At 39.0% G+C, this 26,586-nt stretch overlaps 1 protein-coding gene across 8 annotated transcripts in view; it reads left to right on the forward strand.

Moving 5' to 3' along the window:
- RHOBTB1 (Rho related BTB domain containing 1) overlaps positions 1-26,586 on the forward strand; it is a 105,021-nt gene that overhangs the window by 18,500 nt on the left and 59,935 nt on the right. For 2 of the 8 annotated variants that reach the window (XM_036438390.2, XM_036438397.2), the window contains exons 1-2: positions 22,129-22,399; positions 24,536-24,586. The exons of 1 other annotated variant lie outside the window; for it this stretch is intronic. The gene's annotated coding sequence lies outside the window, so the exon portion shown is untranslated. Of the gene's footprint in view, positions 1-21,588; positions 21,695-22,128; positions 22,400-24,535; positions 24,587-26,480; positions 26,503-26,586 lie in introns of those variants that run through there. 5 more of the 8 variants (XM_036438391.2, XM_036438392.2, XM_045581828.1 and 2 more) reach the window with 5 other exon arrangements.

Genomic DNA, 26,586 nt, shown 5'->3' on the forward strand with positions numbered 1-26,586 from the left:
TCTTAAATGAATTATGATTGAAATAATGGTTTTATATATTTAAAAAGGATAGCATTTTATTGTGCCAAATATAAACTGTGACTATCACTCACATCACTAAGCCCCACTGTATTCAAAACTTGGAAGCATTTTTTTTGCATTGGAATAATTAGAATTGTTAACAACAATCACATGTTTTATTATAGCATTGAGAGAAAAGTTGATACTATTATAGGCAAATGATCACTGATGGCATTTTGCTACATGACAGCATAGATAGCAAGTTTTGTCCATAGCACATATAATTCTGTCCCTCTACCAGACAGAATTAGAGACCACACTGGAAACTCCTCCAGCTGACAGTTTTACCCATATGGCCTTGTATGGATCAACTAAGCAAAGCAGTTTCCCCAGTTTGCATAGCCTTTCCTTGGGGGACATCAGAACTGAAATGGGTAAATCTGAAGTGCTATATATAGTCTGCTCTCACATCGGGAAAGAAGAGATTATCTCTATTGCTCCATTTCCACAATTCCTAAAAGTACAAACTAAAAGTGATACTAGCTGAAACCAGTTTGGCTCAGTGGATAGAGCATCGGCTTGTGAACTGAAGGGTCCCAGGTTTGATTCTGGTCAAGGGCATGTACCTTTGTTTCAGGCACATCCCCAGTAGGGGGTGTGCAGGAGGCAGCTAATCGATGTTTTTCTCTTATCAATGTTTCTAGCTCTCTATCCCTCTCCCTTCGTCTCTGTAAAAAAATCAATAAAATATATTTTTTAAATAAATTAATAAAATAAAAAGTGCTATTAAAGAGGTAAGTCAATGTCATTGTACAATGAATGATTAGTAAAAACTCAAAAACTAAAGACTCTCTAAAAGGGATCTTAGAGGTCGTGAATGATGGTCCTTTCTTCCTCTGATGACTGCAGTGACACTAAAACACCACTGATGATAGGAATCTCTTGGCCTCCCAATATAGACTATTCCAGTTCACAGAAAGTCCTTGAATGAAACTATAATGTTTCTCTCTGTAAATTTCATTTAGTCCTAGATACAAGCTTTTGGACAAATGAAATGTTTACTTCCTCTTTGATAACGACAACTTCCTTTCCAATTCTTCCCATTCTCTCTCGTTTCCTTCCTTCGATGTCTTAGTCACTTTCCTCTGAACAAGCTGTAATTTTTTTTAACATCTTGCAAAGTCAGAGTATAATCTAACATACACAGGATAAAACAAAATTAGCAATAGCTTTATTCCAACCACTGTCTTTCTCTTAACACTGAGTTTGCTTTTGTGGCAACTATATCAGAGTGACAGTTGAAATTCCTAAGTGCTTCTTAAATATATAAGCCAAGTCATGTGTACCCCATCGTCTACTGTGTAGTTGAGTTTTTACATTTTTGTTTTGGACCTCCACAGACTTCACATTTATATCCATTAATGTTACCTCATTAAATGTGTTCCATCCTAAAAACTTCTTTTTTTTTCCCTCCCTTCAAATTTGGACTATCTAGTGTAGGGGTGTCGAACTCAATCAGAGAAGGGGCCAAAATCTAAAATCCAGCCTAAATCGCGGGCCGAATGGTTTACTGAACAGTCATAAACTGTCATTGTGATGGAAACGCAGCGGAGTGCAGTGATGACAGCGCGGTGCGGGCCACATTGCAAGGCCTGGCGGGACGGATTTGGCCCGCGGGCCTTGTGTTTGACACATGTGATCTAGTGCATTCTAATTCTATCACCTCACTCACTAGAAATCCTAACTTACTGCATTGGTAAATCTGACTAGCATACTTTCTATTTATTCTAATGCCTGATGTTTTTTATTGTTGACAGTAACAGGAATGAGGCATCACCATTAGAAACGTCCTTGTAGACAGACATTGATCATTCATTGCTATCCTCTGGGTATTCAACAAGTTGCCTAATACCCTTGATTTCCAGCTCATACTAGTATTTCTTCATATTAGCCACTAGGATGCTATGAGATGTCTTGGCAAATATACTGTAGAAGTCCAGATACATTAGCTACCCCCATTACCCTCACTTGCTAACCCCACTAGTTATCTCAGTACCCCTTTCAGAGTTCACCTAAATGTTCTGTTCCTCGCTGAATCACTTGGATCCGAATTATGAGCCTTCTCATGGTTGATATGAGGCCCACAGATATGTAGGTTTTGAGAAACTTTCCCCCCGTCCCTTTTTAAATTCACACTCACATTTGCCAATCCTTTGCCCGTCATACATCTCCCGTGCTTTCCATAGTTCCTCAAAGGTGTTCAGCAATGATTCAGTAGCTTTCATTTGCCACAGTGTCCTCAGCATACTCATGGTCTCTAGAATTGGCACAGTGACTAAAATATAAGTGGTATTCCACTATTTTTTAAAAATCAAAGCACACAAAATTTGATATTTTGGTGGTTGTGTTCATGTTTTAAAACTCTGAAATATAAATTATAAAATTCATTTGTACACTACATTAGAATTTGAATTGGGCAAAGAAACACTCCCATATACGACTACATGCCACATCTATTTAACACCCTTCCATGCTATCTTCCTGTGGTGGTAGCTGATATTATCTGGGTTCCTAGGGAGTTTATTTGCATTACACACAGAGACAGTGTGGGCTCAGATGGAGCCATATTTGGATTGTTTGGTACAAGAAGAAGGAAAAGAAGAGTGCAGGTGGCATTAAAGAGCCTAAGAGAAAGGGGGAGAGGATTTTAGAGGAATAGAAAAGGATAAGGTATCCAAGCCAGTCCCTTGAGACCTCCAGTCCCTGGAGTCCTTCTGCTCCCCCTTTTCCTTCCAGGGCCAATTTCTCTTAGGATCTGATCCCTCTTCCACTAGTATAATATAATCTAACCTTTCCTTAAGAAAATTTAAGCCAGAAGGACAGAAGAATTTCATGTAGGAGAGTTTCTAAAGATAACAAGTAGAAGATGGTGATGGACAAATCTCATATTTCAATAAATCTTGGTAATTACTATTAATTGAGATTATTCAAAATAATTATAAAAACACCAACACTGTCTCTTGGCCCCAGGGTTGCAATAATTTCTACATGATCAAGAAATGAAAACCCATAGCTCCCACCTACTAGAATCCTTGAAGACATCTAGAATATAGGCTTCTTCTTACATTCTCTATTCATCTCTTCCCTCTTAGCAATAGTGGTGTATCATTCCCATTCCAAAGATCATTCACTGCTTGACATAGACAAAGGAAATAGAAATCTGTTTTCTTTGTCATCCTTCAACGTTACCATCATCTCTAAGTGTAGGTCCATCTTTAATTGGATCATTGAGCCCTTTAAACTTGAGAGAGAGAGAGAGAGAGAGAGAGAGAGAGAGAGAGAGAGAGAGAGAACACACATATGTAGCCTGAGATTTTTTTTAATTGATTTTAGGCCTGGCCAGATGGCTAAGCTGATTGGAGCACTGTCCCATACACCAAAAGGTTGTGGGGTTGAGTCAAGTCTGGATAGGGCACATACCTAGGTTGCAGGTTTGGTCCCTGGTCTGGTCTGGTGCATATGTGAGACAACCAATAGATATTTCTCTGTCCAATCTCTCTCTCTCTCTCTCTCTCTCTCTCTCTCTCTCTCTCTCTCTCTCTCTCTCTCTCCCTCCCTCCCTCCCTCCCTCCCTCCCTCCCTCCCTCCCTCTCTCCCTATCCATTCCTCTAAAAGCAATAAAAACATATCCTTGGGTGTATATTTTTTTTAAGGTTTGGGGTATATTTAGAATTTTGAAAATTTCTCAATCTTTCTAAGACATTTTCTCTTTCAAATTCTCATGCTATAGAATTCTTCTAATCTGTTCCCTGAAATTTTAAAAATCTGTTCTCATAAATTTGCCATATCTGTCTGATAATTTTCAGACTTCCCCTATCCTATCACAGTTTTTAAAACTATTTTTTTTTATTCTATAAAATGACTGTTACTTCCACATGGTCAACCAGTTCCCCTTTGTTATAATTTGATTTATTTATTTTATTTTTTTACAATATAAGTTCCCGTATTCCTCAAATTTCTGAACAATGAAATTGCCAACTGAGTTTAGTTAAAAATGAATTTCAGAATGGTTGGTCAGAGTCTTTCATCAATACTGTATCTCATAAGACACTTATCTCATGTAATATTAAAACTTTATTCTACTATTATTGATATACCATTATAATTAATGTAATGAAAAAATAATCAAAGGGCACTTCCTAAAATAATCTACATTCATTCAACAATTATTGAGGACCTATCAAGTACAAAACATAATAGCTTGAAGAACCTGAGATACCAAAATGAAAGCAAATAATACACTACTTAGAAAGCACACCAATTAATTTCTTTGCAAGTACTTATTGAGCACCTACTATGACCGAGGCACATAGCATAGAGGAATCCTATTTTGATGATACAGACATATTTGAGTTTAAATCTCTAATACCTACTGGCTTATAAATTGCTGAATATTTTACCTATAAACTGATAATAATAACACAATTTTAGACTTAAGATATTAAATTATCCAAAATGTTGGTGATAGAAAGATTAGAAAAATAAACTCCCTATTTTTAAGATACTTAAAGTGTAACAGACAATAAAAACTAAGCATTTCAATAATACTAGTTAAACAAAGTTAAATTTAATGTAGGGCAAAATGTGATACTATAATACTCATGATCTTCTCTACAGAATGGTAAGTTTCTTTGAACACCAGGAACCCATAATATAGTATCTAAAGAGAAACAGAATATTCATAAATGTTAAATAGATGGACAAATACAATAGATGTTTTAAGGGTAACTTCACAATATCACCCTAAAGTCATGAAATTTTCTGAAGGCGGAATATTTACTAGTTTGTACAAAAACTTCATTCTAGTAACAAGATTTAAATTCTTCTTTAAGATTTTAGAAATGAAAGACCAAATTAATTTCTGCCTATAAAGTAGGATTACAACAGATATTATCACTAATTTTTCAAGTTTTATATAAAAAAAGATTGACCTGAGGGTATTCTAAATTGGATCTACCATGTAAAAATCAAAAGTTGATCTTTCCTCTTCACCTTGAATTAGTGAAGCTTCTTTGTCCAGAAATAAGTAACAATTTGACAACTTTTGAAATGTTTGCATAAAATTAACTTTACAAAGAAATACTGGAAGAAGCTGGGGGTTTTGGTTTCTGGAGCATAGAAAGCCAAAAGCTTAAAATATAAACAGTGACTAACATATTAGTCAGAGTAAGCAGCTGTTCCTTAAAAGGAAAAGAAATAACATGTTTAAAATACTGTAAGAAAATTAGGACAGACCAAATAACATTTTATCTACTGAGAGTAACTCTAAATTAGGTGACCCTAGAAAAGTATGCAATGTAATTTTTTAGGATTATACAGCTATCCTGGAAGTAATTTTAATTTGTTTTTAATTGCCTTCCTTAGTAAAAGTTGCATGGACAAGATAATTTTCCAGTCTTCCCAAATTTCTTGATGTTTGAGAGACTTTATATATTTTCCATGTGTCCCCTAGAGGGCAGTGGTGGCCCAGAACACAGGAAAGGATTTTCTGGCAGTGTCCTCTCTGGCATCAACCTTCACTCCAGTCCCTTTTCCATTTCTCACAGATCTGGCCTCTATAAGCAGGTTGGCAGTGGTAGGTTTATTTCTGAGTACAGACTTAGTAAAAGCACTAAATATTCAAAAAGGACATTGCATGAAGTATATTTTCACAGAGAGTAAAAGCAAAAAACATTATATGAAGATATTTTGCTTGTGTATATCACTTAATACACACGACGTGTACACACACACACACACACACCCTAATTGGTTCTTTTTGTGTGTTTTGAAGTAGAAAATGATGTGAGATAGTTGTGTCAAGGCGAAGATATTAAAGTATTTTTCTTTAGTTGGTTTGAAACAACTTATGGTATTACTGAATGCCTTTTAACTCATCCAGGAGTTACCTAATGTGCAAGATACTATATTACAAGATACACTGATAATGTGAGGAACAAAGAAACTAATTCTGAGAGCTTATAATTAAAAAAGTGATAATTGCATGGCACCGAAATATACTCAACTAGTTGTTAACTTCGGTAGCAGTGTAACATGAAAATCATTTTATAAATGTTTTGGATTTCTTTTGGAGGCTCCAAAAATCTTGTCCTAGACCAACAGGACACAAAACTTTATATTTAAAAGGTGATGAGGAGCCACAGGAAGCTTCCTAAAGAGGAAGGGAGAGCCTGAATGTGCGCTTTTCTAATGCTGAGGTTTTCAATTTTAGTTAATGTTGCTATTTAAATATTTTATTCTGCTCACAGACATTTTTATGCAAAGGGTGCAACTTTCAAAAGAGCCTGTTTTGCAAGGCTGTCCTAAAAGCTTCTTATAATACCTATGAATTTATCTTCCAGGATCTCTTTTATTGTATTTGGGTTATTTGCTGATTAAACTTCTTTATTCATTTTTATCTCATGAAATTGGGAGCAAGATGCAAACCTCAAGTATATGAAGGAAAAGATTAATGATATCAGAAAAATAATTCAGTCAGTATTTACTAAAGCCACTTGAGCTTTCTGTGGGAGGCAGAGGGTAGTAATATCTGTCTACCTGTATTGCAGAGAGTGGCCCTGAGAATATTCCTGCCATAACTTTTGGTCAAACCAAATGCTATGGTTTGTTTATGTGATGCTTCTTTATGCAGATGGCTTTGGCTAGAAATTATACATATTTGCAAAACCTCCTGGGGGAACTCCACCATCACAACTGTAACCATAGTCTGCACTGCAATCAACAGTTTACTGAGATGTTAGAAAATAGACTCAGTTCCTAACAATATAGATGATAATTATTTATGATGGTTTAACATTAGATTAGGAATGATATATTTGTTTAAGCATATTAAAAATGGTGAATATTTTCAGTGACACTGTTTTAAAGAGTTACAGTAGCAGAATCAGTACTGTCAGTGTACAGGTTAATGTTTTCGGCACTAAAACCAACTCAAAAGGGGAAAAACTGTTACAATTACTAGATTTTTTAAACTAATATTTATTTCTATTTTCCCAGATTGGACTAACCCACTGTTATTTCCAGGGCTACAGTAAATCATCTTAAGACTTTATCAAAGGATAGTTGTAATTCTAATTACTTGTTAACTTCTAAGTGGACAACTTCTTTAGAAGAAAATAGAAAATTATGACTGTTTGACAAAGACCTAGACCAGTGGTCAGCAAATTTATTAGTCAACAGAGCGGCAAGTTTACTGACCACTAACCTAGACATTTACAGAAAACAGTTTATGAGAGGAAGGAAAAAAAAAACTACATAATTTGCTTCTTGAAGGTGTGAAATTTTCTTCCAAAAGGCAAAAATAAATATATATATATGGTTGTTGTTTTGTTTTGTTTTGTTTAACCCAGCTGGTATGGCTAAGTGGCTAAGTGATTGAGTGTTGACCCATTAACCAGGAGGTCACAGCTCCATTCTGGGTCAGGGCACATACTGGTTGTAGCTAGATCCCAGTAAGGAGGGTGAAGGAGGCAGCTGATGGATGATTCTCTCTCATCATTGATATTTCTATCTCTCCCTCTCCCTTTCTTCTCTGAAATCAATTTAAAGAAACATATTTTTTAATTGTTTGTATTAAGAGTAGGTATAAGAGTAAAATTAGACTCATAACTTTACTTTGCATTTGCAGTTTGAGATGTGTCCATAAAATGGCTACTATTAGTCATTCATCATTTCTTTCTCCTGCCATTTCTGTGTGATTATGTTTAAAAGAAAAATATAATCATTGTATATTTTGATATATTATTTGTAAAAATAGTCCTTTTTTTGTTGGGAATTGTTATATTAGAAGTCAGAGATAACCAGGTGATTCTAATGTTGGTTCCAACGAAGAACTACAGCCTACTAACTAAATATAAGCTTTATAATCAGCAGACATTTTTTACCATGTAGCTCATTTTGAGTTTCTAGATCTGAGGGGCAGAAAATTGTCAATGTCTTTGAAAAAAAAATTATAAACAATCATTACATTTAATAGTAATGCAATAACATATTAATAGAATAATAGCCTATCTTGCTTAGAATGTAGAGCTTGTAAAAGCACTTCCACACACAGCAATGTTGATCCTAGGTGAGTGTAGTTAAGCCCATTCCAGACATTTTTAAGAATTAGAGAGCCATGGAGGGTCTCCCCAAATTCACATAACTTGAAAATTGCCAAATGCTTCTCAGACAAGGTCTCCTCACTCTGCCCTAGATCTATGTGACATAATAGTGAGGTAGTATTTACTACATGATTGCACTCATTTTATTATATGAAGCAGCTTTCTTATATGTCAATAGAACATATGCAGAATGTAGCTCTTATTATGTTCCTAGCAATGTATTCAATGCACAGATCCCCTTTTTAGAGAGGAGAAAGTGGAATCCCAGAGAGGTTAAATAATGTATCCAGAATCACACAGCTCTGAATCACAGGTGTCAGGCTCCAAAGCCACACTGCCTGCCAGAAATGGACTTTCCTTCCAGTGCATTTCCAGATGGGCTTTTTCCTAAACTGGGCTTTCACTCCCCTAATTGTTTATTTTAAAAATGCCACACAGTCCTGTGCTGATTTTTTTCCTCACTGTTATATGTTTTCATTGGATGCAAGGTTTTCTACGAGCTCCAAATAATGTTGGTGTGGTTTCTCTCTTTTGAGTATAACTTGCAGTGTGGCACAGCTCTCTTTTGAACATCACTAAAGGACCAACTGAAGGTATCTAAGAAGCCATCCCCCGGTCCCTCTGAGAATGAAGGCCACCCACTCCTCTTCCATTGGTTGGTTCAATGGAAAAAGGAAAAGCTGTGCTGAGTAAAGCACACTGGACTCTGAGTACAGGGCAGTTATGACTCCCTACCCACAAACCCAACCCCAAGTCAATAAATAAATAAGGAAGAGCTACAGGATGAGAAATGAAAAAAGACTCTACAATCCTGCTCTTGCCACATGATGGTGACAGGGAATCTTCCTGAAGTGGCAATGACAAAATTCATAGGTACTAAAAGTAGTAAGCAATAGAGCAGCAGTCAAGGGCACCCAAGAATACAGGCCAGTGCGGGTAGCCAACTGCCATTACTGCCTAAAAGGCCACTGAAAATGCAATTCAGTTGAAGTTTATTGACAAGTTTCATGACTTGGGCTATGATTGCCAGTAAATAAGAAAACATCAGATGGTGGGGGCATGATGCAAAAAAGGTAAAATCATTTAAATCTCTCTCATGAGCATTCCCAGTTTAAATATTTGGTCTAACCAAATAGTTCAAAGTCTCAGATGCTATAAATATTACTTTGGGAAAAAGCAGTCTTTCATTTGACACAATGTGTTATGTTGCAAATGCAGATGATTAAATTTCCAGATCTCTAAGGGGGTACTTTGTTCCTGTGAGCAGCTTATTTACAACTGGCAAAAACCACATGTCTGGCTGTGGACGTCAAACTTTGTTGGATTATTTAGACAAACATACTATTTGATTAAATTTACCAGTGTAATCAATAGGGGGTTCTGGTTGACACATTAATTACATTCTATGGAAATTCTATGGATGCATCATTTAATTAAAATTTTTCACTTAGTACTTATCCGAGTATAAGAAATGTCATCACAGTATTTTGCACATGGTAATAAAATCATTGGTACATTACCAAGATTAAATCATGAAAAAATATCTACCCTTCTGTTTTCCTTCCTACTAAAATTATCGAGCTTCTTACTGTACCACCTGTGATGACAGGCAGGATAAACAGAATTTCAAAGCTTTCCACAACATCTCCATGTCAGAACAAATGAGTATTTCCAGTCAACAATTTATCATTATAGCATTTCAGAGCCTTATAACTAATTCTTAAAAACATTAATAACAACTACCTGTACTGAGTGCTCACTATGTGTAGTGAATATGTTAAGAATTCCACTTACACGAGCTTATTTAATCTCAGAGGACCATTTTGAGGTTTCTTGCCATTATATAGATATGGAAAGTAAGGCACAGGTTATATAGATGGTAAAGACTGGATCCAGGATTGAAACCCAGATCTGACTAATTCTGAGGCCCTTCTAGTCTAATCCACTTTGTATTTCATAAATACAGAAAGAGGCCTAAGGGATAATCTAACCTGTCTTTCCAAAGGGCATGCAGCTGGACAGTGACAAAATGAGGGCTCAGGTTTCTCACAGTTATCTTTATTGCAATGAGCCATCACTATAGGACTAAACTATTCAGCTTTTTTTTTTTTATCTTGTTGCATTTCTTTTTCAGCATAAGGCAGCCAGAGACATGTAAGTAATATCCATTATCACTGCTGCCTGTGATGTATAGAGCAATCACATTTTTAATGGACCCTGTCTGAGTCCTTGCTTGTCTGCATATCTCTTAAAGAGGTCTGGAGTGAATCTATTGCTTCTTAGTGGCAGTCAGCATTTGGCATAGTTCCTCAGATGGTAGAGTTGGATTTCCATGGATTTTGTTTTCTCCCCTATCTCTGGAAACTTTCCCCAAAAATATGTCATACTGTACCTCCTACTGCAAGAATAAGAACTGTGACTGCTTCATTAAAAGTCTTCTATTTTAAACAGCCCTAATCTGGTCATACCTTTTCCTTGCTTTAAATACTCAGATAAACATTTTGGTGTTTGTTTTTATTATGAGTATAGAATTTTATCAACCACTTTATCTTTATCTATTGAGATAATTATGTGATTTTCTATTCTAATATGGCGATTTAGATTATGGATTTTTTAATGTTAAACCAACCTTGCATTACTGACAATTTGGCCTTTGCTAAATTTCTGGATTTGCTGATATTATTTTTTAAATATATTTTATTGAGTTTTTACAAAGAGAAAGAGAGAGGGAGAGAGTGTTAGAAACATAGATGAGAGAGGATCATCGATCAGCTGCCTCTTGCACACCCCCCCACTGGGGATGTGCCTGCAACCAAGGTACATGCCCTTGACCAGAATCGAACCTGGGACCTTTCAGTCCACAGGCTGAAGCTCTATCCACTGAGCCAAACCGGTTTCGGCTGCTAATACTAATTTTATTTGCTAATATTTTATTCAAAATATGTGTCTATGTTCATGATGTCCTTGTCAGGTTTTGTTAGGAGTGTTATGCTGACCTCATCTTGATTCAGGTGGTGGTGAAAAAGGTATTTACTTATATTAAAAGTAATTGAACTCAAGATATTATACATTTTACTGTATATAAATTACACTTAAGTACAATTATTTTAAAAAATCATTTAGATGGCTTCACCTTGCCCTGAAACCAAATTCATTAGAATGGCATTCAAGGCTTCTGTCTTCTTGAACAGATGAATTGTCTTTGTCACTTCATCTATTACATAGCTATTCAAGACTATTATACTTTTAGTTATTCAAAACTATCATATTCTTTCATACTGTCAGAACTTTGCTAATGCTCTTCCTTCAGAACAGAATGCTCTCTTCCATGCCTCTTTTTCTCCATCTGGGAGAATTTCTTTCATCCTTCAAGGTTAACACAAACAATGCTCCTTCTAGGATTTTCTGGAAGATTCTGCTCCCTTCCCAGCCACCTGAATGAGTTAATCCCTGCTTTGTGCTGTCACTACTCTGGACACACAACATTCTAACAAACAAAATAGGTCCTGTGTTTAAGTATTTCTGTTTCCTCTGTGAGGTTGAAAGCTTTTCCAAATCTTTTTCTCATCTTTGAATATCCAGGGCCCAATGGCAGCCAACAGGGGTAATTAGCAAACATTTATTAAAAGAATAAATATGCTCTCCAATACAAAATTGGAAGAAGGTAAAGATTATAACATAATAAAGTTGTTACCACTTAATAAAACCAATAAATGAATGAATACCTCCTCCAAAACAAAAGAAAGATCTAGCATTATATTTGTACTAAGAGGCCGGATGCACAAAATTCATGCCAGAGTAAGCCTTCCCTTCCCCTGCTGCCAGCACCAGCTTCCATCACAGTCCTGGCTTTGTCCAGAAGAACATCTGGTCTAATTAGCATATTATGCTTTTATTATTATAGATATCACTGTATAACAAATTAATCCAAAATGTGGAGGCTTAAAACAAACATTTCACTTATTTGCTCCCTATTCTACACACAGAAGAGTACTACCAGCTTATTAAGAAATAAGGCCCAACTGTACAACTTTTGTAGAATCCCACATGATAGTAATTCATTACTGTTCATGAAGAAAATTAGTGGCTAAAAATTGTTATGAATTTAATAACATGTTTAAATGAAAAATGCCTCATCAAGCATGATAACACACACTTAATTTTTAATGCAGTGATGTTCTTTTTTAAACAACAAATAAGCTTGATGCACATGAGTTCTTGTTTCCTTTGCATCAAACACTGGACCCATTTGAGTATCTATCACTGACAAGTTACCAGACCACAAATTTAGACTAAGAGAATGCTTTTCTAATAACTGGATCACTCCTTCCAATTACAGTGTTTTACAATTAGCATTGCTGGTATATACTAGACTGGCAATTTAAGTGAATGTATTTGTGCCAAGTAATAATAGATGGCAATTATCTGTGGTTTGGAAAAACCCAGGGCAGTTACTCCTTGAATAATTGACCACAATTATTCAAAGAGGAAGCCTCCATGTTAAGTTGTGTGGAATGACTTATCCACCATTTTTTCATTATTTACTCTGATGTCCACAAAGTGTGTTCAGTGAAACACTGTAGATTGTTGGTTACATAGAAGAGTTACTTAGTCAAGCATGAATGGGGTGCCCTAAACAAGACTATTTCTTCTTATAAATGCATAATTTCTTTTCACATATAAATTCCCTGAGAAGTAATCCAATAAGAAAAAAAACTTTATTTCATCTATTAGCCACCTCAAATGTGTATTGAGAGGAAACATCAAGTCCAGCAATAATCAAACAGTACAAGCAGTAATGCTCATAAGATGAACAGTTGTGACAGGTTCCTTTTTATAGAAAGTGGAAGAACAATTTATGTTCACAGTAGATGTTATATCACCTTTACTATTCACACACACAAAAGTATTGTTTGTATTGAAGTATTAAAACTGCTAAGAAAAGAGTGATTTAGATATTTCTTCTTGTTTCCTGTGAGTGTTATATTTAGTACCCATCTTACACAAAGACCACTGCCCTTCAGGTGCCATGTAACTAAAAGAAATGGGTGAGAGACCCAGATCTTCAACAAGGATTCTGGGTTGGCCAAGAATTAAGAAAAAGAAGCATCTCTTGAACTAATGGGCTCTTGTGTGTGTCTAGCTTAGTCCTCCTCTGGATAGATATGGATATTTAAACATCAAGGTATATTCTTTACTTTAGTAATTGGTAATTTACTTATTAGAAGTCTAAGTCCCTGCCTTGCCCATACCATACTATCCATGTATTTAAATCAGACTTCACAGTCACATCATTTTTAAATGGGCTGTGTTTTCTATGCCCATTTTAACCTCCCCTTCTTATCAACCTGACATTGCTGCCACAAGGTGAAACCACTGTAATATCCCAGTTATTTCATTAAGAAGTAGAGGAATAATTTAATTTCTTAAAGAAATATCAAGGAATTAATTACAAATTGCATTATTAGTTTTCTGATACACTGTGGTGGTGAGGTGATATCACTCACAAATGACCCTCAGATGTTAGCCTGCTTTTCAAGGACCCTGCCAGTCCTAAAGGTGTCATCTCATGAAGATGAACTCTCTTCAACTATATCTGACCTTTAACCTACCTGAAGTTTCTGAAATATAAAATATTAAGGTAATCTAATTACATTTGATATTTGAATTCAAGAGGATCTAAAGACCATTAGTCTTCTAATCATAGAGTGTGATATTAAGCAATGTAATCAGCTTTACTACTTTAACTGCATAAATAGGGAATGGTAAATATGAAATGCTTATTATATGAAAGTAGATTTTTTTTCCTATGAGGAATTCCTACTTCTAAATGAATAATATTTATATAGATATTTGAGCCCTAGTGGGTTTGGCTCAGTGTTGGCCTGCAGTCTGAAGGGTCCTGGGTTCAAATCTGGTCAAGGGCATGCACATACCTCAGTTGCAGGCTCAATCCCAACCGTGGTCTGGGCGCATGCAAGGAGGCAACCAATTGTTATGTCTCTCGCATAGATATTTCTCTCTGTCTCTCCACCTTCCTTCCACTCTCTAAAAATCAATGGGAAGAATCCTGGGGTGAGGATCAAATAAATAAACAAACAAATAGGAATTTGAGTTCTGGCAAGTAACTTGACCTTTCTGGTCCTCAGTTTCCTCATCCATGAAGTGAGGGTGATAGTAGTACCTTCTTCAAAGTCATTGTGAAGAGTAAATGTAAATGTGAAAGATTTAGCACCCTGCCCAACACAGAGTGGGTGTTTATTCAAATATTAACTAGTGTAATTACAGATGAAAAAATCAGGTGGTGATAGTGTTGTTTATTTCTATTGTTCAGGCACACTAAGTACCTTGCCTATTTATCACACTTAATTCTTTACAAAACATCTTCATGATGATCAATGTAATTCTGGCAGTTGTTACAGTAGAACAAGTAAAAACATGAAACATAGTTTTCCCTTAAAACTGCAGCTTTGTCATAAGTCACACGATGGCCTGTATATAAACTAGAAGAAATTATAACTATGATGTTTTGTGAAAGTTTTATCATTTATCATTATTAAAAGTCATTTACTATGGTCTTTCTTACTGTTTAAGGCAATATGGGATGAAAACACAAGTCTTTCAATAAAACTTCAGTTTCCTCTAAGACTGGTGCTGTAATGGGAAGTGAGATTTTGTGTTCTGATGGTAGGAGTCACCAGCTTATATTTACAAACTCAGGGATTATGCTACTTCAATATTGATCTGACATGTTTAACTGCTTATATCACTCGCCTGCAATGCAGTTTAACTCACTTGTCCATAAAGGGGAGTTTACCAAGTGGTAAATTAGAGTCATATGAAATATTAAAGTAAATATGTTTACAGAGTTAAGGAGAGACTGCAATTGTATGCAATTGCATCAGATGTTCTTGAGTCAGGTCCTCTGTGCTTTTAGATAAGGAACCATTATGAAAGGAGGAGTGATGCCAAATAAGGAAAAGCCTCCTAATCCAGCTTTTTTTCTGGTGAGTATGTCTCCTTCCAGGTCACTGGAGTTTCTAAAAAATGTGTCTCCTTTTAAAGTGGTACCTATGCATACATTAGTGTACTATGCACTCATTTACTTCAGAATATCTACATCCGCATGACCAGATCAGGGTTAGAATTCTGGGTAAGCAGAATTCTGGTCTCCCCTCCGCTGACATAGAGCAAGTCACTTACCCTCTTAGGAAACTTCATTTACCCCTCTCTCATATTTGAGATAATAATTCTCAAGACTGTCATGAAGATTAGGTGACACGTATATTAGAGATGTTTGGTAACCAGAAAATTGTGATATGAACGTAGGTGGAATTATTTTCCTGAAGTGGGCTGCATGTATATGCATGCGCAGTCCATTTTTCTAGTTTCTGCGTGTAGTTTAGCTCACTTACATAGATGGAAGAAAAAGCAGCAATTGCAAGTCATTCGCAGTGCAAAAACCTCAAATACTAAACTTTCTACTTTACAGAGAGAACTTGATGGAGCCTATTATGTGTAATGCTTACAGTCAGCATTTGGGAGATGAGTTCTCAAAATGATTGATCTTTGGTACTCCCAAATCAAACAATACCTTGTGCTGCACATTATTTCTAAATGGCCTCATGATGAGTTCAATTTTACATTTACCAATGTGTACAGAGATTCACATTTTACAAGATGTTTTCCACAAACACTATTTCATTTAGTCTCTTAACAACTTTTCAGAAAGTTATTATTCTTATTTTTGTTTCATATATGGAACTTTGAGTTGTTATGAATTAAGAAACTAGCCCAGAATTACATGGCTAGTTAGTGGGCCAGCCAAATACAATCCCATTTTTCTGTGCTTTCTACTACAATGTATTCATTCCCTTAATGTGTGTTTGGGGATTTCCCCCACCACCACCACCACTTCTTACATGAACAGGGACACAGTTCTGTGTTTGTTGTATGAAATAGCTGGTCAGGCAAGACAGCCTTAGACATGCTATGAGTCATAAATATTTTCTTTTATTTTTAATTAGGTAACACTGAAGTCTAGCATTAACACCTTTTGCAAATATTAGGAGGAAATGTAGCTTATTCCGGAAACAAATGTCCCATCACATGCAGATTTTTTCCAGTACAGAATCATGTTGTACTCTAAGAAAAAACTAAAAATACACATTGTGCATGAGACTGTTGTTTTTCTTCTTTAGATAGGTGTGACATACATGTTTTCCAATTAGTAATGCCATACCAAAAAAAGCCAAACATATAACCATAAAGGCTGTTTGCTACCCTCTTACACATGCTGAGCTAGAACTGTGGAACAACATCTTGGTAAGAGCAATTTTGACAGAAAGAAGACTATACTTAGAATTGTGAAGCTTGTAAAATCACATTTTTACCAAACTTGCCCTACCCCAACAGAAAGCCTAATGCATGGATCCATACACACCTGCACAAATACGTTTAACATGCTATAAAAAGGGGATACTTTTTTGTTGATTTTCAGCTCATAGACTATATTTTGGTGCCCAGTAAATTAGAAACTCCAAAGTAAAAAGTATTTTTGCCTTCATAGACCAACAACTAAAAGCACCCAGGATTTAATGCTACTACCTTTAAATGGATAATCTTGGAGATAACAGGATTGAATCCATTAGATTAAGTTTAGTATTCATATGTTCACCTATAAATACATATAAGCATCTTTAAATTTATATTTTTAAGATAAATTATTTTAAGTATTTACTTTCAAAAGCTTCTCCTAGAAACTACATCAAGACAGTGATAACTGAACTAAAAACTCATGACTGGGAGTTAATTTCCACCTGTAGGTTTTAGGTAAAGAACATCTCTTTCAACTGATTCCCAGTTAAGAATAACAAAGATTACCCCCTAGATTCAAGGGCCTAGAACCGTGATCGGCAAACTGTGGCTCTTAAACCACATGTGGCTCTTTGGCCCCTTGAGTGTGGCTCTTCCACAAAAATACCACGGCCTGAGCGAGTCTATTTTGAAGAAATGGCATTAGAAGAAGTTTAAAAAATTTGGCTCTCAAAAGAAATTTCTATCATTGTACTGTTGATATTTGGCTCTGTTGACTACTGAGTTTGCTGACTACGGGCCTAGAACAGTGGACAGAAAATAGATGCTTCAGAGGTCTCAGAGCTGGCTTGAGTAATAGCACCTGAGATAAATTCCCAAGTAGTCAAAACTCCACATCCCAAACCCCTTGGGCTGCAGGATTTCCACACTTTGCCAAATGAAAGACCCATTAACACAGACCATGCAACACCTGCCTCTGGTATTTGGAACAGAAAGGATTCATGGTGGCAGATTACCCATCTTATTGCTCTATCAACCACATGAAAGCTAGGGAAGGGGCCCCAGATGGAATGCCTAGCATCACCAGGCCCAGAGGAGTCTGACAGCTGAGAGAAGCATCTACTCTGGCTGAAACACTCCAGTTCCTGAATACAAAAGAATGGGGGGGGGGGGGGGGTTAGTTAGTTTCAGGAGAAGCAGAGGCCCCAGGAGGTTCAGGTCATTTTCTGTTTGACCTTTACTGCTTAGCATTAACGAAGAGCCACAGAGGAGGGTCAGCCTTACCTTTCTGTCATCATCAGCTGGAGCCACTGCCAGCCTTTGGGGCACATGCTCTCCCTGGCGTGGTGGTAGGAGCTGGGGACCCTGTTCTGGGGGAGCTGGCACACAAGCCGGTTTGTACAAGGAAGTCCGCACTGAACCGCTGCTCCCGTCGGGGACCCAGAGGCCTTCCTCTGGTCAGTGGCGCAGGTGCATTTCTTGAAAAGCCAGACGACCCAAGCCTGCGAGTCCGCACGTGGGCCATGTCACCAGCCACTTCAGCTTTAGGGGACCGCCAAGCTGTTGGCTGTCCTGAAAGCCACCTTGTTAACTCCAGGAATCCTCTTGCACAGCTGTTTCCTAGTATCTTGCAGCCAGACACATCGAGTCTTAAAAATGGGCGTGTGAGCATCCATCGTCCATGCATTCAAACCCTGAGAGTAGAGAGTCTCTGGGACACCTGAAACTCGCCTCCTAAGGGACCATCAAAGGACGAAAAAAGGAAAACACAAAGGGTCTTCCTCTCCGGCATAGCGTGGCGCTGTGGCTGCTGGAACAGTGTCCACGCCTCCACCTCCACCCAAGCCTGCGTCTGCCCCCACGCCTGCACCTGTGCCTGTGTCTGGGTCTGTGCCTGCGCCCACACCCGCACCTGCGCCTGCGCCGATACCTACACCTGCTCCTGCGCCCACACCTGCGCCTGCGCCTGCGCCCACGCCTGCGCCCATGCCTGCACCTGCGCCTGTGTCTGGGTCTGCGCCTGCGCCTGCCCCTGAGCATGCGCAGAAGCCAGAACTGAACTTCGTGGCGCAGCTGCCACGTGTTAGCCGGGCTTTGGGTGTCGGTTGCCAACCACCGAAATGCAGGTTTATACAATCACACGGAAAATACCCTCTCTTCAGGAGTTTTATGTAAGTCCTTGCGTGTGCTTTGCATAACTCCCTGAGAATATTTTCTGTAAACTGATGGCAGTAGAAATGTTGAACAATAGTGATGGAATTGAACTTAGTTATCTTGAGGTAGTAGTTTGAAAAATCCTAGGATCTGAGAATATACTTTTTAAAAAACTTTCAAAACTCAGTAGTAAAAAAATCCAGTTATGAAATAGGCCAAAGACACGAACAGATGTTTTAGCTAAGATATTTTGGACGGCAAGTAAGCATGTGAAAAGATGTTCGACATTATTAGCCTTTAATGCGAATTAAAACCACAATAAGTCAGTCGTCCCTACAAAACTGTTGAACAACTGAATTTTTTGTTTGTTTGTTTGTTTAAGTAATAATGCCAAATGCCAGTGAGAATGTAAAGCAACGAAATCTCTTCTACCTTACTGGTGAGGATGTCAAATGGTACAACCACTCTGAAACACAGTTTAACAGTTGTTTAACATATGACCCAGCAATCACATTCTTGGGCGTTCATCCCAAAGAAATAAAAATCTTATGCTCACACAAATACCTATATACAAGTGTTTATAGAACTGTTACTCATAGTAGCAAAATATTGGAAACTATTCAAACATCCTTTAGTGGGTACATGGATGAACATACTCTGGTATAATACCAATTTACTTAGCAATAAAAAGGAATGACTACTGACATGCAACACCTTAATGAACCTCAAGGGCATTGTGCTTAGTTTTTAAAAAATCAATCTTAAAACATTATATATTGTATTCTTCCATTAATATAACAGTCTCAAAACTGTAGGGATGGAGAACAGATAAATGGCTGGTTCGGTAGCATGATGAAGTGCTTTTGTGATAATGGAACAGTTCTCTGTATCCATTGTGGGGATTATTTTTAATTCTATGACTTTGATAAATATCTACCATAAAAGCTAGTCATAAACTTTTACATCCACTTTTGTACAGTATAATCCTGAAAGTATTTAAATATACAGTGTTGGTTTAATTAAGCTTAAATACCTATTTTTATATTTAGTAAAATCAAATAGTATTGACCTTATTAGCAAACAACAATTTCAGTGCACAGATGTGGGTTATTTTGTGGTAATTATAAGAACTGGGATAAATTCTGGAGTTCAATTTGCTATTTTTCCTTTTCACTCCTTTGTTGGCAAAGTAAGACTAGTTTCTCTAACTTTTCTAGAATTGGGGGGGGGGTTCATTTGTAAAATTTGAGAGCTACATAACATAATTATGGCAACCTCTTTCACAGACCACTGCCTTCGTATGGAAGGACTTTCTAGAATAGTGACTTTTCCTCTGCAATCTTGATTACTGTTTACACCAATTATTTTTTTCCTGAAAGTTCTTCTGGTCAGTTTCCTTCAGGTTTAGGCATCAACTGGGCAATTTCATGCTGACTGTTCTTTCCCCCTATGGAAGCAGCATCCTTTAGAAGGCCTATCTGAGCCTCGGTGTCTCCTGGGTATGGAAGGCAAGCAACAACTGAATGGTAGCATATCAACTGGAGTCTTTGTATAGATGTCTTTTTGGTCTTAGCACCTATCTCGCTTAAGCATGCCACTTAATTTTGCGAAATTTATTACTGAGGAAATGAAAGAAACAAGAAAGGAAGGATACCAAAAAGCAGGTTAGTGATAAAATAAAGCCTTGGCACAAGCTGACTACAAATGCAACTGTCAGAATCTCAGAAAACTACTCACTTCTGTATGCCTCAGTTGCATCATCTATAAAATGAGTATGATATTAATAGCATCTTCTTCATCGGTTGCTGTGCAGATTAATTGAGAAAATATGTTTTAAACCTTCAAGCCCATTGTCTGCCATATACGATGGCTGCAATACATGTTGATTCCCATTTATTTTGAGTTTCTACCCTAATTCTTAGCCTGGAGGGTAGTTTGAAATGATCAGGGACTGGTAACTCCATTTCAAAGACGGTTCAATGAGGATGACCTAAACAAAACAGATTGCCCATAATACCTTTCCTTGGAAAAAATAAACAAACCATTGAACTTCACTATATCCTGGAGTCTCTGAGATATTCAGAGAGCACCAGGCAAGCCTTTGTCTCTGCGGGAAAAATAAACCAGTGGGGAAGAGTAGAAATACCCAAAGGACTAAAACTCATCCTAGGAAGGGAGAGAAAGTATTCCAACTGGGAAACTAAGAATGGTTTCCTGGAAGAAACTGAGGGACTGAGGGGGTTGCTTTTAGGAATTTCCCCCATGTTCTGTTTCTTTGGGGATGTGGCAAAGAGAGAGCCCTTGGCTCCCTTTTCCCCAGCCCTCAATAACTCAGAACATGTTACCCGAGAACTCCTGCAGGACCAAGGACACATTACCATCTTTGCATACCCAGCCCTTTCTACACATCCTTCTAAATAAAAGTTTATTAAACGAATAAATCCCTTAAGGTAGCTGAGCACATCAATACCGTTGTTCCCCAGGCTGGAAGTTTGGACACACTGATTTTAGCAAGGCCCTCTCCAAGCTCTCTGAGGGCCCAGGGTTGTGCTCACTGTCCCCTCCTTAGAACTTGACAGAGTACCTGACCTACTGTAAGCATTCTAAATACTTATGTGAATCCTGGGAGGGGAAAAAATACCCCTGGTCCTGTCCTCAGAGGTCACAGTAAGCCTGGAAGAGGAGAGCTGGACTCTCTTGGGTTTCCAAGGATTCTGACCACCCATGAGCAACGGCCAGAAGTCAACTTCACTTCCTCACTCAGCCATTCGTGGGAGGTTGTAAATCAACCCCTTCCTCAGGTGGGGGGGGGGGGGGGCTGCCTATGAGTCCTTAAGCCCCCTGGGGGCACCCCAAGAGCTCAGTCACCTCACCGAGGAAGGTAACCCAGAGGGGGAAGCCTGGCAGCACGTGCAGCCGCCCAGGGGAGGAGGAGGCTGGGCTAACGCCGCCCTTAGTCAGCAGCTGGGCTCGGTTTTGAAACAAAAGCCAATGTCCTCCTCCCTCGGAGTCCGCGGCCGGTCAGCTGCTAGGGGAAAGCAAGCCATGCTGCTGCCCAGCCGGTTAGTGGCCCAACTTACTTTTCCAGAGCCTGGGACAAAGGGCCAGCAATTGCACGGGAAAACGGGTGGGGTGTTGGGGATGGGAACCGATCTCCTGAACCCGCCCCTCCCTCCCCACGGCTCGGGAGAGGGGCCTGGGTCTCTCCCATGCTCTGCGCATGTTTGTCCCGGGCAATCCACCTCGGAGCCCCGGCCCCGGGCTCTGCGGAAAGCGGAGGCCCCTCGGCCACCCGCGCACCAGCCAGCGCCCAGACACACCGGGCCCCGGTTTCATGAATGAAATCCAATCGCGTGGATATAAATAGCCGCGGAGGCTGCTAACGTCACAGTGAGCGCGGCTGCCGCCACCGCGGCGGCGGAGCTCGGGGCCGGGAGCTCGATCCGCCGAGCTGGCCCGCCCGCCCGGGAGCCAGCGGGGTGGGGGCCGGAGGAGAAGGAGGGGGGCTGGGGGGTGGAAAGGGGCGAACCCCTCTGTCCCCGGACTGGGGGGAGCGGCCGAGGCGGCGGCCGGCGAGCCCGCCAGCCCAGGCAGTGCCATGCTGCCTTTGTGCAAAGTTGGGCGGCGGGCTGCACGCCGCGCGCAGCGGCCCCGCACACCCGCCACCGCGCGCAGTCGTGGCTGCTGCTGAGTTGCCGGGGGGCCCCCCCTGCAGCCCCCCACAGCCCTTGAAGGCGGAGAGAGCTCGCGTCCCGCTCGGCTCCAGGGTAGGTTCTGTGTTGTGAGTGCGCTAAGGTACGAAACTTCTCCTCGGAGCAGCCGCCGCGCAGCCCCTCCCGCCCACCCCCACCCCCCGCCCCAGCGGGTGGCCTGCGGGGGTCCCCGGGCCGCGCCACGCGGGGAGCAGCGTCCCGAGAGAGAGTTGTGCGAGACAGAGATGCCATAGGAGCCACCCCCTCGTTTCTCCGCGAGGCCGGAAACCCTCACAACCTGAGAGGCAAAGGAGAGATTTCTAGGAGCTTCAGCACAGCCGCACCCCTAACTTAGAGCTGAGAGAAGGAACAACAGGCACCCTTAGAAGGCTGGCTGGCTGCGCCAGGGAGGGGGTGGTGCCGCGCCAATGACAGTATTGCTCTCTGCCTCGGAAGGACAGCGGCGGGGAGCCAGAGGTCCCCCAAGGGGGGTATGCTTTACCCTTTTGGGCTCTTGCACCCCCCGTGAGAGTTGACGGTCAGCCCCCAGGTTGGCACGCCCCACCTCCAACCCCTTGTCTGTGGAGTCTGTTGTGAGTTGCTGTGACAACAGTAGGAGCTGCCTCGAGGGGTTTTCCAAACCTCTTACCTTGCCTCCCTGTGCTCAGCTTTCGGGGAGAACAATGGGGGTTTGGGGAGGAGGGGGGTTGGGGGATGTGCAGACAAGGGAATCCAACCTCCTCACCAAAAGAAAGCAATGAGAGGAAGGCACAGCCATGTAAAAAATATATATATATCATGAGGTCCTACTGTTAGCTGTGCCGTTCCTACCCTCAGCAGTATCAAACATCTCCACTGAGGAGCAATGTCAATATTTAGACTTGGACAAGCCAGAAAGTTAGAAGGGAGCGCCAAGCACAGGGTTTTGACTTGGCTTTTGCACGTCAGCACACAAGCTGTGCCTTTCGAGCTGACTGTACACATTTGCTGCGGGTTGAAAATGCATGAAGGTTGATATATACACAAAGGCACCCAGACCTGTCTGGGAAGGTCTCAGAAGACCAAGAGAGTAGCCTTGACTTTGAACTTCTTGCAACCTGCGCTGTTCACACAGTTATGTTGGAACCCAGCCAGATGCTCATCCTGAGGTCTCTCTAGTTTGAGGCTCTCCCACCCACCCCCAAACTATGCTGTGTTGCATATTCTACACTGAACTGTGCATCCTCTCTAAACTGCAAAAATAGTGTTATCAGTAGTTTTGATCTTTGTATACCTTCTCTCACTAACAGCAGATATAAATAGCCAATAGTCCGTTTTTGTTTGATCTCAGACACTATGTTTACAAAAACTCTTCATATATTTGGAATTATATTTAGTTTCCAGTAACTTTGTAGATGCTTGAGAGAGTCTCTAGTTGCTAGAAAATAAACACAAGTTTGTTGGTTTGTTTCAGTGTAAATAGTGTCTGCATATTACTCTGCAGGTGGAGTGGGCAGTAAATTATTACATTAAACAAGGTTTCCTCTGGGATTCCTGGATCATATTTAGACATATTAGTGGGAAAGGGGTTTAACCAGTTCAATCCAATGTGGAAAACTGAAAAAATAATTAGGAAGCACTAAAATCACAGCCAATATTCTTCTAAATTGCCCATTGGTTGTTATTTTCCAAAATGCTGAATGTAATGTAAATTGAAGTACAAAAGTCTGTGAGTGATCAAGAGGTGGAAATAGAAACACAGGTAGTTTAATGTCATTGGCTCAATAACACAACTTACTGACTATTCAAACATAATTTAATAAGGAAAAAAGAATTGTGTGGACTTTTACTTATGATATTATCTTTTAAAAATGTGATTTTGGAGGAATACCATATCTGCCTTTATGATTTTTGTATTGCAAAATGTCTGTAAGCTTTTCCTTGTTCCTATCCTTGGATTTGTGGCCAAATGCTTTTTTTGTAACATACCCAGTGTTCAGAAATGTATTTTAACAAATGCTACAAAATGTCACCCTAGCTATTTTAGGATAACATTTCTTTGACCCAAAGAAATGCTACGTTAGCACTGGCACCTAGCAAAAGTAAAGCAGATTCTGCCCCTTTTTGGGGAGGGGTTGGGGGAGAAAATAAAGTATGTTGAAAATTTTAGTAGCCTTTCATGTGCTCCTGGCAAGCAGTGGGATTTATACATTATTTCTCTCTTTTATGTAGGTAAGTCCAGCTGTAAGCAGTGTGTTTTGTTCTTCACATCCAGCAAGCCAGGTTAGTATCTTAGTACAAACCCGTGACACAGATTACATCTTGAGTCTAATTCTGAGCATGCATTTGAGAACAGGTTTCTTAGTCAATTTGTCTTACAACAATTTGCCTTTGTCATTTTTTAATGGAATCATTTATTAACATCATAACTTCAATGATTATTAAAATTATTCTATTTACTCTGTGAATAAAATGGACCTTGAATCAATTTGTCCTTTATAAGACTTTTTTATTGGGGGTGGAGGGATAAAATGGTGCATGAGTAGCTGAGGATACTGGAGATCTAAGTGCTTAATAAATAAGGTTTTACTTCTAATCTTAGCACTCCAGAGCTGGAAGAAACTTGATAAAATAATAGTTGGCATTTTTTAACATGAACCAAAGTTAAGGTAATGTACTGCATTCTTTGCATTTATGTCCTCATTTTGCACCTAAAAAACTCCCCATGATGTGAAATTACTCTTGATCCCCAAACAACAGGTGAGGAATTGGAAGCTCAGAGAGGTTAGATAATATATTCAATTCCTAGTTCTAGGCAATGGAAAAAAATAGAATTGATTTTTTAAAAAAGTTCTATCTTACTCTAACACCTAACTCTCTAGTTGAAACATTCTTGTCCAATAGGGAAACTGGGTCCAAGAAAAGTTAAGTGACTTGTCCAATATAACTTGGTAATTACAGCTCATATCATACAGCTGTTACAAAATAAATCAATTCCATTTTCTAGAATCTAGAGTAAAGTGGTGGAATAATAAATTAGGAATAAATTAAGAACTTGTATACAAAAGGCCAAATGGGGGGTCATTGGTACATTGACAAAAAGTTCAACATTTTCCACTCAGTGGGATTACTTTGTCATTGGGGGGAAAATATCCAGTACATACTTTGGATAGATGACAAATGGGTGAAAGTTTAGGAAAAGATAGAATGTAGAATTTCAACCGAACAGAGAGAGATTTTGCAGTCATCTAAAAACACTAAATTACACTATCTCAGATTCAAAGGTGTTACTGCTTCAAAAGCATTGTACAAAAATAGGCAGTTCATCTCATTTCTTGGAGGCCTCACTGGGGCTTTATGTAATAGGGTTGGTTCAAAGAATTCAGGTGATTTGAATGTGGTTCTTATGTTCATCTTTTCTCCACCCAAGCTTTGACCAAATTTGGTCATAGCAACTACAAATCTATAATTACTTTAAGAGTAATATTATGCTCTGAATCATATAATGTTAGTACCGCAAGAGATGCTAGAATTGTGTGATATCCCTAATGATAATTTAATTAACAATTATTTTTTGTTTGTTTTTGTTTTGTCTTGACTTCAGAAAGCTCTAGTTAATGTGCTTGACTTATCTCAAAACATGGCTGGAAACATTTGAAATGTTACTATGGTTTTTTGTTCAGAAAATGTACTTGTATAGAACAGAATAATTTTTTAAATCTTTTTGTTGTTCTCCCTTTTAGAAAAGAGGCAGTTCAATTTCATTATTTGGAGGCCTCCCTTGGGCTTCATGTAATGGGGTTGGTTCAAAGAATTCAGGTGATTTGAATGTGGTTCTTATGTTCATCTTCTTTTCTCCACCCAAGCTTTGACCAACCTCACAACACCAAAAAAAAATTGGAGAAAGAAGAAAAAAATCAGTCACAAAAAGTAGTTTATGTAGAAAGGCATAGGAAGTGGTAGTGTGGGAGTAGTGGAGCAGGAGATAAGGGAAGGGAAAGCTTTGACGGGGAGGTCCAGAGGCAGGCACTCAAGTGGATGGGGTGCATGGATTGGTTATTTATATGTCAGCATGAGAATTGTTTGATTTTTTATTATCTAAACAAAGTGAATTATCTCCTCCTCTTCCTAGAATCTTTTGTTTCTGTGCACATAGGGCAGAAATTGGGCAATGGACAAATAAGACACTGAAATGAGATGTGGGTATGACAGTAGTCTTTCCAAATGTCCAAGAACACTCTGGTCTTCAAATATTTTGAGAAGGTTTTATCCACTAAGAGGCG

This window comes from Pipistrellus kuhlii, unplaced genomic scaffold (genome assembly GCF_014108245.1).
Source record: "Pipistrellus kuhlii isolate mPipKuh1 unplaced genomic scaffold, mPipKuh1.p scaffold_m20_p_15, whole genome shotgun sequence".
NCBI classification, from domain to species: domain Eukaryota; kingdom Metazoa; phylum Chordata; class Mammalia; order Chiroptera; family Vespertilionidae; genus Pipistrellus; species Pipistrellus kuhlii.